The sequence below is a fragment of the Malurus melanocephalus genome, unplaced genomic scaffold, assembly GCF_030028575.1.
Source record: "Malurus melanocephalus ecotype Western Australia unplaced genomic scaffold, MMel_1.1 scaffold_29, whole genome shotgun sequence".
NCBI lineage: Eukaryota > Metazoa > Chordata > Aves > Passeriformes > Maluridae > Malurus > Malurus melanocephalus.
In genome coordinates, this window is record NW_026623261.1 from 55,770 (window position 1) to 70,316 (window position 14,547).

General features: G+C 36.6%; 1 protein-coding gene across 1 annotated transcript in view; it reads right to left on the reverse strand.

The window, feature by feature from the left end:
- The window catches only part of LOC130572122 (laminin subunit alpha-2-like), a gene marked incomplete at its 3' end in the record, with an annotated part of 148,196 nt that overhangs the window by 22,796 nt on the left and 110,853 nt on the right, over positions 1 to 14,547 (reverse strand). The gene's annotated exons all lie outside the window — the stretch shown is intronic.

The window sequence follows — 14,547 nt, forward strand, 5'->3', positions numbered from 1 at the left end:
CAAAGGTAAGAGATCTTCCCCACCTCATTGCAGCTGATCATGGCACACATTAGCTGTGAATCAACTAAATAAAGCAGATGGGCTGCTACAGAACTGTTCTTGGAAAAGGCCTACAAGAAGAAGCATGTCAGGTGTAGCAAAATACTGTTAATGAGCACCTAGAAGTAGGGAAGAAAGAAACCATTAATTTTCCTGTATTCTCAAGTGTTAAATTTTAATTGGGGCATTTTTATTACAGGCTGGTACACTTTCAGATGCTAAGCCAAATGTGCAGAACATTAGAACAAATAAGAGAATTACTTATTCTTTGCAATGAACATGTGTTGTCTCATACCTCAGTGCTCTGAGTGAGASGTCAGGCCACACAGCATTTTCTGTCACTGAACATAGTCATTTCACTGCTGTTCTAGGCAAACATCTGCACTCCAAACACCAGCTGGCATTCACTCAGCAGTGGTTACCTCACACTGAGGAAAGAGACTGTAAATCTCCTCCTCCCAAGAAAGCAGTAGCTCTCGTTTCCTGGAGTTTTTGGAGGTGCTGGATAGCCCTACTCAACAACTGTTGTCTTGCATTGGCTGTGTAATACTRTCAACTTATCTCAAAGGTGGGTGTCAAGAGGATGGTGCCAGACTCTTTTCCACAGTGTCCAGAGACAGGATGAGGAGCAATGTCTCTAAACACAAGAAGTTTCACCTCAATATTAAAAAAAAAACAACAACTTTGTTACTTTGACAGAGGACTGGAAGAGGCTGCTCTGGGAGGTCATGGAGTCTCCCTCTCTGGAGACTTTTAAAACCCACCTGGATGTGTTCCTGTGTAACCTACTCTAGATGACTGTGCCTCGGCAGGRGGGTTGGACTTGATGATCTGCAAAGGTCCCTTCCAACCCTAACTGTTCTGTGATTTTTTACAACCAAGAGGGAAACCTGAAACCTCATCATGTCCAGCATTCTGCTCTACTCTATCTACAGGTACAGCACATCACTGGGAACCACCTTGCCAGGAGCAGCCATCAATTATATCTTGCATGTGTATGAATCAGCATCTCCAGGTTTCTGACATGTTATCTCCTGGAACATCGCTACCGCCTCCTCAGATCATAACAAAACCATCTCTGAGCTCTGACTCAGTGCTGCTCCTGACTACAAGGACACARTTGGCTGGAAACAAACAGAATCGAATGCTATGAAAAAGACATGGTGCAAACAGAAGATTATAATGAAAACCCTGGAGGAAGCAAGAAGGAGGTCCTGAATAAGAAATGTCTGGCTACAAACTGGACAAAGGCACATGACCCGAGAACTGCTCAAGTCCCTGGTGAAAACACAGAGAACATATGTGGAGAGTAAACTGCAAAGAAACCTGAAGATGGTGTTAATAAGTCAAGTGGAAACTCAGAGATCTTTCCAAAATAAGGGGAATTTTAGTAAAAACACATGCCTAAAGACTTTTTGCATAATATTTACTGGTGAGCAAGGAAACATTTCTTCTGAGTATTTTTTCACACCATCACTGCCTTCCTTTAAAACAGGGTCCAAGAGATGTCTTTTATACAGCTAGCAAACATGATGGGTTATGCTTTAAAGCAATAGAATAGTAAACACTGAACTTTCATATTCCATAGATGAAGAAGAAATAAATCTAAASCAGTGCCTTGCTCAATCTAACAGAAAAAAAGCACCGTGGCAATAAGCAGCATGGCAATCTGACTATCTCTTCAAAAAGAGAAAAATTAAGTGTTTGGGTGTGGGTGGAGAAAAATGCAGGTGAAATCCYATGGAGCAGAATTAGCAAGTGCCCACAGAAAGTTACAAGTATTAATCACAGACACAACTTGATCACAAATGGCACAGCTGACGAACAGCAGTCATAACTTTCGATTTTTTTAAAACCAACAAATTTAGTCTTTAGACACTAAGGAAAAAACACTTCCTTCGAATGGTAGTTCTATGGAATGTAAATTAACAAAATAAAACAAGAGGCATCCATTTTAAAATAGACACTCTTTTTGAAAGGATTTATCTGCCACAGCTCATCTATTTAGCAAGGCTAGTCCAGTAGACATGATCGCTTTCATTTGTTTTTTTTTAAACTTTCTGTTTAAATACTTCRTCCTTTCATTTTAAAAGAAGAAACAATTAATTTATCACAATTACTGAAATGCAGCTATGTCCTGCATGAAATGCTGCACCTGCTCAAGTATCTACACCAAAATGACATTGAGACCAGAAAATTCAAACTGGATAGTTTCATCAAAATGACTCTGAAGTGAAAATTTTACAATGGCAAAATTAATCACTCTAAGTTATTTCTCCTTCTATAAACATATGTGATGAAATCATTAATTTCTTCCTAGAAACATTTAGAATCAACTTGAAAACTGTCAAACGAAGTTGATCCTACTCCTTGAAATGAGAATAAGGAAGAAATTAACAATACTTTAGGAACATCTGTCATTAATCAGGAAAAAGACAGTAAGAATCTTAATTTAAAGAAGTTTTAATAGGATTAAAATGTTTTGCAATGTTTTCAATATGACTCTCCCAATGAGACATCACTAAGCTTTTCCAGAGGACACTTACTCTTCATCTCCCCCCACTATCTTGCACCTTTTTGTAAGACACTGCTCCCAGGATGGCACATTTTCAGTCAAGGACTAATGTGGCCCCTACCCTCCAAATATTACTGAACTGGATGTGAAAACTGTTCCAATGAACACAATCCTCACTATCCATCTACCACTACCTACTACTATAAGATCATCACAGAACTTCAAGTAAAGACATCATTTCCACACGCTGCTGACAGACTGCACTAGCTGTTCACATACTGCATTATAAACCATACACAGTTCTACAACAAAGATCCAAAGATGAGTCTTCCAGGAAAATATTAATACTGTAATCCACCTACTGGGGTGCTACAATTTGGATAATTCAAGTCCCCATGTTGGGAACAATTTCAAATTTTGTTCAAGTTTTATAGACAACTTTAATTTACTATTTCCAAGACTGAAATAATCACCATTTTGGATTCTAAAGGAAAGATATTCATATTTCAACCACAGAAAACTTTTCCCTAACAAGGAATTTGTCCAGGATTATAGTCCAACAAATAGAACCTTTAGGGATCTCCAAGAGAGGCCAGAAGAAAGTAGTAATGAATAATTATAAGAAAGAGAGGATTTAGAGACTGATCCCTCTAATACAATATCATCACTTCCTCTGACTAATCAGTCCAAAGGCTTCCTGAGATACAGCATGAACCTGAGTCACAGTGTTTAATGTCTACCAATTGCCCTTTCCTGTGTTATAGCCCTACTTCCTTTTTCAACCATTATGTTTTTCCTCACTACATACACTTGTCCCAGTGGGAGGAAATTGCTTCTTAAAAAAAACAAACAAAACCACAAAAATAACTGGCTCTGGTTGGGTTGTTTGTTTGTTTATTTGTTTCTTTTTAAACTTGAAACTCATGATTATTTAATCAGCAGTATTCTAATTTTTCATTTGAGAAAATTGTGAGCAGCCAACATCTTTTAATTTTTAAAATTCATTATGATGATAAATCAACTTTTTCTTATCTGAGAACTCTGGATAATGTTACAAGCTCTCTATTCTGAAATGAATTTAGTCCAAAACTAGCCTATCAGCATTCATGCATAAKTCTTTTTTCTTCTTACATGTATTACTTTGCTTTTAGCAACATTCATTTTCATATAGTGTTCTTCATGTAGTATCATAAGCTGCTAATAGACTGAATTATCTTAAATTTTGCATTACCAAAAAAATGCTGCTACTACAGAGTTTTCTGATTTTTAGATTACCTGCAAGAATGCTGAACAACAGGGACACTACCAAATATATTCAAAGGACATCTSAAGTGCATTGGAATCTCTGGACCATGTCAGAACCAAAAGATCTATCTAGCTTGGCAGTCTGCCCCATACAGCATCCAAACCAGCWTGCTAACAGTAAGAGGAAAGCAAGCATACATACTTCCTCAGGGATTTMCTGAGCTATAGGTAGTTTCTATACATCTGGTAAGCCTCAAAGGATTTCCATGAACTCAGTTTCACCTTAAATCCAGGTCATCTTTCAATATCTATACTATCACTTAYTAAGAACTTTCTCACCTCATTTACATGTTATAAGGAAAGAGATCCTTCCTTTGCTTGTTTTAGATGTRCCTCATACTAAACTCACTTAATATTTCCTAGTTTTGAAATTGGAAAAAAGAAATGTATCTTTATACCAGCTCTATTTTTCATTCAATTTCTTTACTACTAATTAGCTTTGTACAGGTATCCGGCTTACAGATCTGTGGTTTCCTTGGTTGCCTAAGGAATGTTACTAAAAAAAYTGCGTTTAATTTGAGACTCCACTCTCCTCAGTGTGAGTCTCCTCTCCTTACTGAGAATATGTGACAGTGAGGAGTTAAATAATAACTGTTATAATTCACCTAGTTTAGCCTTGAGTTCCTTTTCATTATTCAATTTATCAATTTTTTCTGCACCTCCTCAGTTAACAACCTAGTTTGCAACTGTTTCTCCAACTCCTCTCCTGTAAATAATGTTTCCAGAGCAGAAACCCTCCTGACAGTCTCTATAGAAAAAACTGATTTCAAATCATTAATTTAGTTTTCCAGCGATGACCTTATCTTTCTTGAACGCTCTTTGATCATCTCTCAGCCCACCAATTCTCTGGCAGACTTCCTGAATCTGATGTGCTTGAAAAAAGGTTTATTTCAACTCAAGTCACTCAGAATCTTTTTCACATCTTCATCGCAGTTTAACATTTCATTTGCTGGAGCTTATTTTCTTACCTCTTTGCCTCACTTGCAGGAAAAGCTATGATGCTCATTAACAAATAACATCAGTTAATTTTTCTATCTATTATCTTTTCTTGGTCTATGCTTTAAACATGCTGTATGATTTCTGAAACCATTCTAAAATTTAGCATGCATGTGTGTGTAATTACATTATTCAAAAGTTAATTATTTGCAGCAAGATCTGTGCTCTGTTTTTGACTAGACCATGGATTCTTTAATACTAGCTACACCGAGARCATTCAGGTTTTTAAGAAATACTCTTTTGCACTACATTTTATTGTGACACCTAGAGAGTCTGCCAAAGGGTTGTAAAAGGTTGGTATTATATTTTTTGCCTTCCTTCAGCAAGACTCAGTTCCACACCTCTGGGCAGTTGCTGACAAAACACTGAAGATCTGCTGCCCCAGTTCAGGTGCTGAATTTTAGTTCACAGAGACCTCATAGACCATTTTATTTCTGCCGACTTTCCTATATTATTACATGTATAAAAATAATAAATATTAGATTTAGATATGTAATAAAATTATATATAATGAAATTAATAAATATTAAATCTCCTCTATAAACCACTCCAGCATTCCTRAACAGCTTCTTGTTTCTGTCATGCCTACATTTCCAACAACCTTTAAGGGTATTAATCATCAAGGTAACCTTTCTCAGCTTCTGGGTATGGATACTGGACAGTACTTGGGTACATCCATTCCYTGCTTCTGTAACAAAGACACCTGAAAGGGTTTGCAACATGCCCCAGTCAGCTGACCATCAAACCATCCAGCCCATGACTAGAATTTCACAACACGTTTCATTGAGTTTCTACTACTGGTAGGTGACAGATGTAGCCTAAGAAACTTTTTGCCATTTTTGACAATAGACAAGCCTCAACTACAAATGAACAAGGACCTATTTAGACTTTATTTGTAATAGGTCTTAAGAACAGAGACAAGAATCACTCTGCACCCCACCACATACCTTGTACATGCATGTACCTTGGACAAAATCTATGAGACTTCTCAAGGCTAAGCAAACAATGCCCTCTCAGCCTCTACTTACAGGAACATCTTTCCAAGTCCTTATTTATCTTTCCAAACATTTCCTGGACTTGCTCCAACATGCCCATGTCTATTTAGCACTGGACAGCTATGAACTGGACTCAGTTCTTCAGGTGTGCTCTCATCAGCCTGCTGGTGACTGTCTAACTAATGCAGCCCAGGCTTTCATTGCTTGCAAGGGGCACCTTGCTGACTTGTGTTCCACTTGGTGCACACCCCTACCGTCACTCGGTTTCCTCCCAATGCTCCTGGGTTATGAAGGCACATCTGGCTCACATCACATCGAACAGAGCTCCCAACCCAGTGCTACCAGGCAGTGAATTGTCATGTAGCCACCCACCTGCAGGCAAAGAAGGAGGCCCTCCCTCAGTGTCAGAAGTCACCAGTTTGCAATCTTCACAGAATGAAGAACTCTTCATGAGAATCTCCATTTCTGAACAAACAGGAACAGACCCTGCCTGCCTCTTTATTTCATACAGCTGTGGCTTCAGTCTTCAGAGTTCCAGATAAAACTTAGTTACTCACTTTCTTGTCTCCTCTGATCTGCAAAGTCTACTGGATGTCTACTGACATCCTTCTGCAGTCCTTTACTTGGTGACATAAATACCCAAACACATTGCACATGCTGCAGGCAAGGACACTCTGTCAACCTCTGCAAGGTCCCAGACAGTTCCTGCAGTCTCAGAGGTTAAAATCTCCATCCTGGCTCTGGAACTCAGCCTGAGCTAAAGGCCCTGCTGTACTGGGGCAGTCATGCCAGCCAGTGCTGAGGACTGTGCCCAGACAGGGCCTCACCACCATGGTTGAGCACATAAAACCTCTCTTTCCTCCCCTCTTTCTGTGCATGTTTCTGGCATGAACTGATATGCAAACATGCATCATGTTAGCTGTCTCTGTTTTACTTAATGCAATAGTAAAAAATGTTGCCACTTGGCATTAATGTATATTATCAACTGCTGAATTACTTAAAATTAACACATTTTTACAAAGTTTTTAGGACTTTTAAGTATGTACCATGTTCTCATACAAATTTAGAATAGCCATGCATGACTCCATGTGGTGTATTTTTCTACTTAGAGCTTTGGTATTTGAAGCCCATTACTTTGCCAAGCAATTTGAGTGCAATCAATCTCAAGCTGTTTGTAGGATATAAAAAACCCCAGCTGTGTGGCTGTGTGGCACGGAGCTTTTATGCTCACTTTCTTTTCAAGCAAACAGCATCACTAACCAGTATGCTTTTCACTGATGATAAACGGGAAGACTTAATTCTTTCATAAAAAGAAAAAGCTACTTAGTGTAATTTGTTGCAAGGATGGAGTGGGAACATAATCCTACAATAATTTTTGGCTAGTAGTGGTAAAGAACTCACTTTGTTCAAGTACTCAGTAGTTTATTTAGTACTTCATCTCAAGACTCTGAGCTTTGAGCTTGGCACTCTGTGTATGGCAGTAGTCTGACCCTGAACTATTGTCATGAAAGGTCAGTTTCTCACTAAAATCTAATCTCAGACAGCAGCATAYAGGAAAGAAAAGTTTCTATCCTGCCCAAAAGGCCTTGCAACTTGATAATCGGCAGTGGAGAAAAATGTCAGCATTAAAATGATCTAATGGGAAAAGTACTCCATGATTTACATTCTCAAGTTATGCAAGCGTGTCAAGATGAAGATGAACAATGCTGAAAATAAATTTTTCAACAGGTGATTCAGCAGCTCTCGTAATTCTCCTATCCAATACCAGCTTTAATTATCTGTTGCAAATAGCTCATTTGCAGGAGACAGAAAATTACCGCTGATTAATTAATCTCTTGGTATCATATATTTAATCCCCAAAGACAAAATTTCTGTGAGTTTTCTTAGTGCAAGACCTAATCTATCATTAGAGTTGATTTCACAACTAGAATAGTAGAGGGAAGCATATGCCAGAATTCAGCATCCAATTTTTCTTCATAAATACATATTTATAATAATTGTACATAAGAAATGGTGTATTTGACAAACTTTGCCAGTAATTTYTAATAAACATCTCACTATCTTAATAAATTAGTGGTTTAGTAAGTGAAAGCACAACTCCCTTCTGTGCCTCGCTAATGAGTACAAGAGCTGCTTGAAATTCAGTGCTTAAACTTGCATTAAAATGTCAAGGGCTATGCATGTCAAATTTTATCTCAACTAATTCATTCCCCCTAAGAATACAGGCAAATGTCAGTTTAACAAACTGTTTAGCAAATACTATTGTATCATTGACAACTATACCCTACAGCTTAAGCTAAATAGGGCTTCATCTCTTCAGTTTTGATTAACTTGCTTTTGTCATTTTTCTCTTTTCAATTTCACTCTAAACTTAACTTGCCTATTCAAGTCACTGGTTTTTTATGGCTCCTGTAATTCTCATGCTTGTCATTTTTGGACAAGAAACAATTTCTCAAAGACATCATCTTGCATACTTGTAAACMGACTGCTCATTGTCAGGGCAATAGTTATTAATAAATCACTGAATAATAAGAAATTTGATTACCTTGAAAGCGTATTTGTAATTTCAAGTTTTTATTGTCTTTTTGTAACTGTCTTACACAAGTGGAAACATTGCACTGGGCTGTGGTTTCAGCAACAGCTATGCCTATCACAGCCTCTGAGGGGCTCAGACAAAATGCAAGGCCTGGAATACTTTAACACAATAATGATGGTYAGTGTGCCACTGACTCTTCTAAGCATATTTAGAAGTGAGATTCCATCTCTTAAAACAGCAAAAAGGTATTTCATGTGGGTGCCAGTGGCAACTCTAGCTGCAAAGCAGTTAGGAAAGTCATGTAAGTCTGAGTTCTGATCAAGCAGAAGTAAAATACCATGACATTACTGAGTTAAACATGACCATCTCTCTGCTTAAAGGATGAAATGTGCTGGCCTGTTAAACACATTCTTCAAAGTAACTCAAAAGACACAACATTAAAATCCAGATTATGCTAYTTTCTAATAAAGCACTGAAATGAGATGACACTATCTCGAAAGTATATCTTTTCTTTACTACTTTTCAAAGTAGTACACCTCTTTTTAGACAATGATCATGAATGAGACTAGTAATTTTGAATAAATAACAAAAAAAGGAAAGTTTTGTTTYCTTGCAAATTATAATAAAAAGCATTCTGATACTCAGATTTAACTAAAAGGCTTCTAAGAATGCCAAACCACACAATATTACAAAAAACCTCACCCAAACAACACCCATCCCACTTCCCTACCTAGATTTTATGATTTCCCTTATTCATGATATGATTATCCTAAAAAATCATGGCACATCCCATTATATTTTTTTTTTCCTGAATGAGCTGTACTGTGGAGTCTGCTGAAGAATTACAGACAAATTACTGCCAGTACAGAACTGTGACCAGTAGAAAGAAAATCCACAGGAACTTTAAACAGCTGTAAGCAGTTGCAAACGGCTGCCAAAAACAACTGCTGATGTAAAAGAGGGAGAATGTGAGGAGTTAAGCTGTTCAAACAGTAAACAAGTTACATCTGCTCTTGAATGTTATCATTAAATAAACTGTGGTAATATGCTTTACATTGAGGCAATGTTCTTTTTTTGAACTGCAACTCTAAAGAATTTTGGACTGGAGCAATTTTAACAATTTTATCAAAAYTTTTTTTGTTTTGTTTGGTTTTGGATTTTCTTTTGTAGTGGAAATCCACGTGTAGAAAACTCCATTACAACTGCTGTCTAGTATTGAAGTCTAAGTTCTAGCAAAACCCGTGTCATGTCATTTGGAACATCAACTGATGAATGCTTTTGAAAACCAGATGGAATCCCTGTGAATGGTAAGCATTCATCTCCTTTAAAATCCTTTATAATGATTTTAAAAGAAAGAATAAATAGGACATTCAGCTGCAGACTATAACAAACTTTGATACCRCTCCAACTGTGAACCTGACCTGTTCAGACTTGGGACATATTTTATRTATTTAGAAGAAAAGTCAGGGGAGAAAAAAAATCCATCCCTAAGTAGCACAGAGTGAACAGTCCAGGCCAGGAACAGCCTCAGAAATCTTCTGTAAAACACAGGAGATTAAAGAATTATGTGCATGAAATGTGCTTTTTGTTCTTTATTCCCATCACGATTAATTGCTGAAAAGTTACAGAAGTAGAAGCGCTCACTTTAATTACAAAAACTACACTTGGMAGGGTTTTGTCAAACTCTCAATTGTTTGGATTTTTCAGATTTCATTTATGATACATGATATAAAAGAATATGACTTATACAGTCAACTGGYGTTCTGATTTTGGCTGGGACAGAGTTAATTTTCTTCAGAGCATCTTGTGTGCAGCTGTGCTTTGGATCTGTGATGAAAACAGTGCTGATAACACCGAGATATTCCAGCTACTGCTGCACAGCACTTGCACAGCATCAAGGCCTTTGTAGCTTCCTACCCTGCCTCCCTTGGTGAGGAGCATGGGGGTGCTTAAGGGGACACRAGGGGACACAGCTGGGACATCTGACCCCAACTGACCACTGGGATAYTCCCCACCATATGACAACRTGACCGGCAATAAAAGCTGGGGAAAAAATCTGTCAAGATCTTTAAACTGTTGGTTTAGAACAGTTCTTCCTTCAGAAGATCCTCCAGCTACTAAAACAAAGAAAAGCTCTGCTGTAACTACTTCTCTGTAGGAAGCTCAAACCACAGAATTAACCTGTATGGACTTGCTGTCCTTGGCACTATCATATCTCACTTGCCTATCAGCTTTATTATTCAGATGTGCTTGAAAAAGATTCTCTTAGGATTTTTAGGCCTCCAGCACAGTCCTTTTTTTGGTAGGGAAGGGAAGCAATTTGGTACTCGACTCTTCTTTTGCCTTACCGTGATTTTACATTCATTTTCAAAATTTCTCTATTCCTTGCTTTTCTATGATGTCTTTCAGTTTCTAATGTCTATTGAATACTCAGGTATTTTATGATCCTACCTTTTTGGATATTCTAAGATCTATTCTTTTTTTTTTTTGTAAATAGCATGCATAAACACCTACATGTTTTAAAATAAAACATATTAAAATGTATTTCCACTCTCAGARCTTGCTTTATCTTTTTAACTATTTTTCAAAATTTTCTTAACATTCAATTGTGAGAATATTATTGCCATTTTATAGAACAGTCTTTAAATAACAGTACTTTGAGCTATCCTGCCTGCACTCTTTTCACAACATTTTGAGTTGCATCTCATATTCTTAGCTGTCTTATTATACTGCTCCTTGAAAGAACATTTAAGGAGACTCAAAAATCAGCCTTCATGACAGTTACCCAGCCTATGGGAAGAAAAATAGTTTACTTTTTTGCTATAGTGGCTTTTTTGCCTTCATTTTTTGCTTCACAGCCTCCTTAGTCTCACTACCTTGATTAAGTAGCACTGCAGCCCTAACTTTCCTACTCTTCCTTAGGCATGAGATACCAATTCTCTYTGACAGAGAGTTGTTTGCTGAGACAATACATTTACCCAGCTTGTCTCTATGAGTTCCTCATTCATGTGTTTTAGACTCTAGATGTCAATCAAATAATTTGATTTTTGAATAATTTAAAATTTGAGTAATCTGTCCATTGGTCCACAGTGTTTAATTTACTAACTTTCCTTCTATGGAATTTCTGTGACACCATTTAAATGGAAAATTCCAGGTAAACTGCTGTTTGGTTTTTATTTTCTTTTACATACAATTCCTTTGTACTGACATAAAAGCATACCTACGTTTGGCTTCAGGCTGACATATTCTTATGTCCCTGTTCAAGGAGATTTTAGTGATTAAAATTACACCTTCACATAGCCCACATGGATTTCAACAAATATTTCCTTAAAAAAAAAAAAATGTTTTTTGACGATTAAACCACCCACAAGGGATCTCCAAACACCCACTACTCTTGTTTTGCTGTCAGAACAATATCTATTACTGTCCAAAAACCKGCTACCAAACCCAACAAGAGAAATTCGGGTCATTTCAAGTAAATACCAACACTTAAGTGTACCACTTCCCTTTGGAATGCTGGAAGAGTATGTTGAATTATAAATTACATTTACAGGCATGAATCCTCCTTTCACAATTTGGAAAATCTGTCACAGAGCTATATAAAGAAGTGTAACACATTTCTTTTCAGTAAGCACTATGGTCAAAAAATGATGGACATGAAAGAAAAAATGTAATCCAGTCAATTTGACTCTTCAATGTCAAACTGAGAGACTGCTCTGTGTATTTTTGCATATTGTAACTTCATAACTCTTTAAGGATTATGATTCAGGTGATTAATCTTTTTTTTTTTTTCAGTAAATGTTAGAAATTACAACATGAGTTTCTGCTCAGGGAGAGAAGACATGGCAASACAGAAAAGGGGACTATCTAACTGCACAAAAAAAAGTTTCATTCCAACTTGGCCCACACATATATACCAGTAAATATCCCATCTCTTGTTTTCACAATAATGGGAGAATAATACTACTTACACACCGTTTTCCACAGTTGTTTCCTCTTTGAAGCATAATTTAGAAGTACATTACGTATTTTATATCCGTTCTTTTTTTTCTGTAGTATCAAGTTTCAGAAACTCAAATTCAGTATGGACTATCACCTTGAAAATAGTACTGCAAGTTTTTCTTTTCTTAGGCAAAAATTAGGAGTGAATATTACTATAATGTAGTTGTGAAATTATTGACTTGCAAGATTAGTTGCACAAGATTTGAATAAATTATTGCAAAGACAATTTTCATTGTGCATAATAAAATATTTTAAATGGTCTTAAATTCTGTTTTCAGCACTTTCCTATAATCCTGAGTAAATATGTCAAAAGTTYACTCAATCTTTTTCTTTCATATATCTTCCAATGTCTAATAGGAAAACAGGAAATGTTAACTTTATAGTAGTGAGGCAATACACCRTTGTGTAAACAGAATATGTAAAATGTATCCATTTATTTGGCAGTCATTTGTTAAAGGTCTTTTTTATCTCAGATCAGATACTCAAGTCTAGTTGTACTAAGCCAAATTATAAAAAAAAAAAAAAATCCCAAAAGCAACAAAATTAACTAGACCCAAATCTTTGTCCACACCCCTAATCTGTTTTATTTCTTTTTGTAAACCATTTATTTCAAAGTTGTTTTAAGTGGAAATTTTGGAACAGCTTGAAGCTTATGTGCCAAAATTCTAGAAGAAAATCAGTATTCTATCCCTTCTTGGTAGCATTTAAAGGGTATTTTCTATCCCTTAGTAACATTCTAGGCCRCTATGTCCTTTCAAAGCACTTGAAAAAGAAGACACACAAGTAGAAATCATCGCAGTCATTTCACTGAGACCAACCATATACAAAATAAAATTATATCCAAAACCATGGCTTGAGCRTAAGTCTTCCTGGAGCTACTGTAGCCAGAAGGTGGGGATGGGAGGGGAAGCAAACAAAATATAAACCAAAACCAATAGGGAGAACAAAGTATGAGTAATCCAAGAGCGCTAAGCAGGGACTGTCCAACCTCTGAAGTGGGGCAACACTGAATAAAATGAGAAGACCTGATCCCGAGTTTATTGTTGACTTCAGTGGAAAGRTCTTTAATAATAAGCACCATTTATCTATGGATCCTGTTGGCATCCCTACTACTAATAACTACAAAGAAACTAATTGTGCACTGTAAGATGGAAAAGCAGGATGAGAAAGATCCTAAACTAATGGGACACTTGGATTGCAGTCCAGAGAAAACTTAACTCATAATTTCTTAGAAAATGAAGCTGTGCCACCTGGCGAGACAGTCAGACTCAAAGTATGCTAAAAATCTTGAAGAAGAACATCTTGGATGCAAGGATTGCATCTGATAAGATCTCGACCTGCTGAAGTTTTCTTTTGCTTTCTAAGCAAAGACTGTCACATGTCCTCCATTCACAGCTTTGTGAAATTTATTCTCATTGTCTTTGCACTGAAAAAAAAATTAAATGACCAAATAAAATGTTTTCATTTTGCATTGCATGCAACAATTCATGTCAATCAAAATAAAAATTTCCCTTTCACTGCTGGGAAAAAAAATCTGAATTACTTGCAACTATTGTTATTCTCCCTCTTCAGATGTCAAGSTGTAAAAAGCTGTTCACCGATCCCTGTTTTGGAATTTCTGAGTCAGACTGCATTCATTAGTCTCTGCCTAATGTCTTTGTCTAAACTGTGATGCTGGAAGTAGAATCCACTAACAATTTCTACAAAATTTCATCCATTAATAATAGACTCACTTTTTCTTTTTTGTATCACGCATTTTTTTTGCAATGAAAATAGAGCAACAAAATACTGGTAGAAGACAACATATGCCATAACCACAAGTACTCTGCTGAAGTGTGCAGAAATACAAGTCAAATATATGGAAATTTAGCATACTCATGAGAAATGCCTAGGGTGATTGCAGTTGAGGGGATAGAAAAAGATGTTATTGGCATTATTTTTACTGTTGATGCCTTTTCTACATCTTTTGCATTTGAAAAGAAATCTATCACTGTTTCTCMAAGGGAAATAGGAGTTCAGACTTTATAAAATTATTTTGTAATGAAGACATGATACATGTTAGGAGCTGAGAGGACCAATCTAAAAATAGAAACTATAAAGGCAGCATCAACATTCTAATCCATAAACTTAGGCAACTTTTCTAGAAACTGTGTAGTACC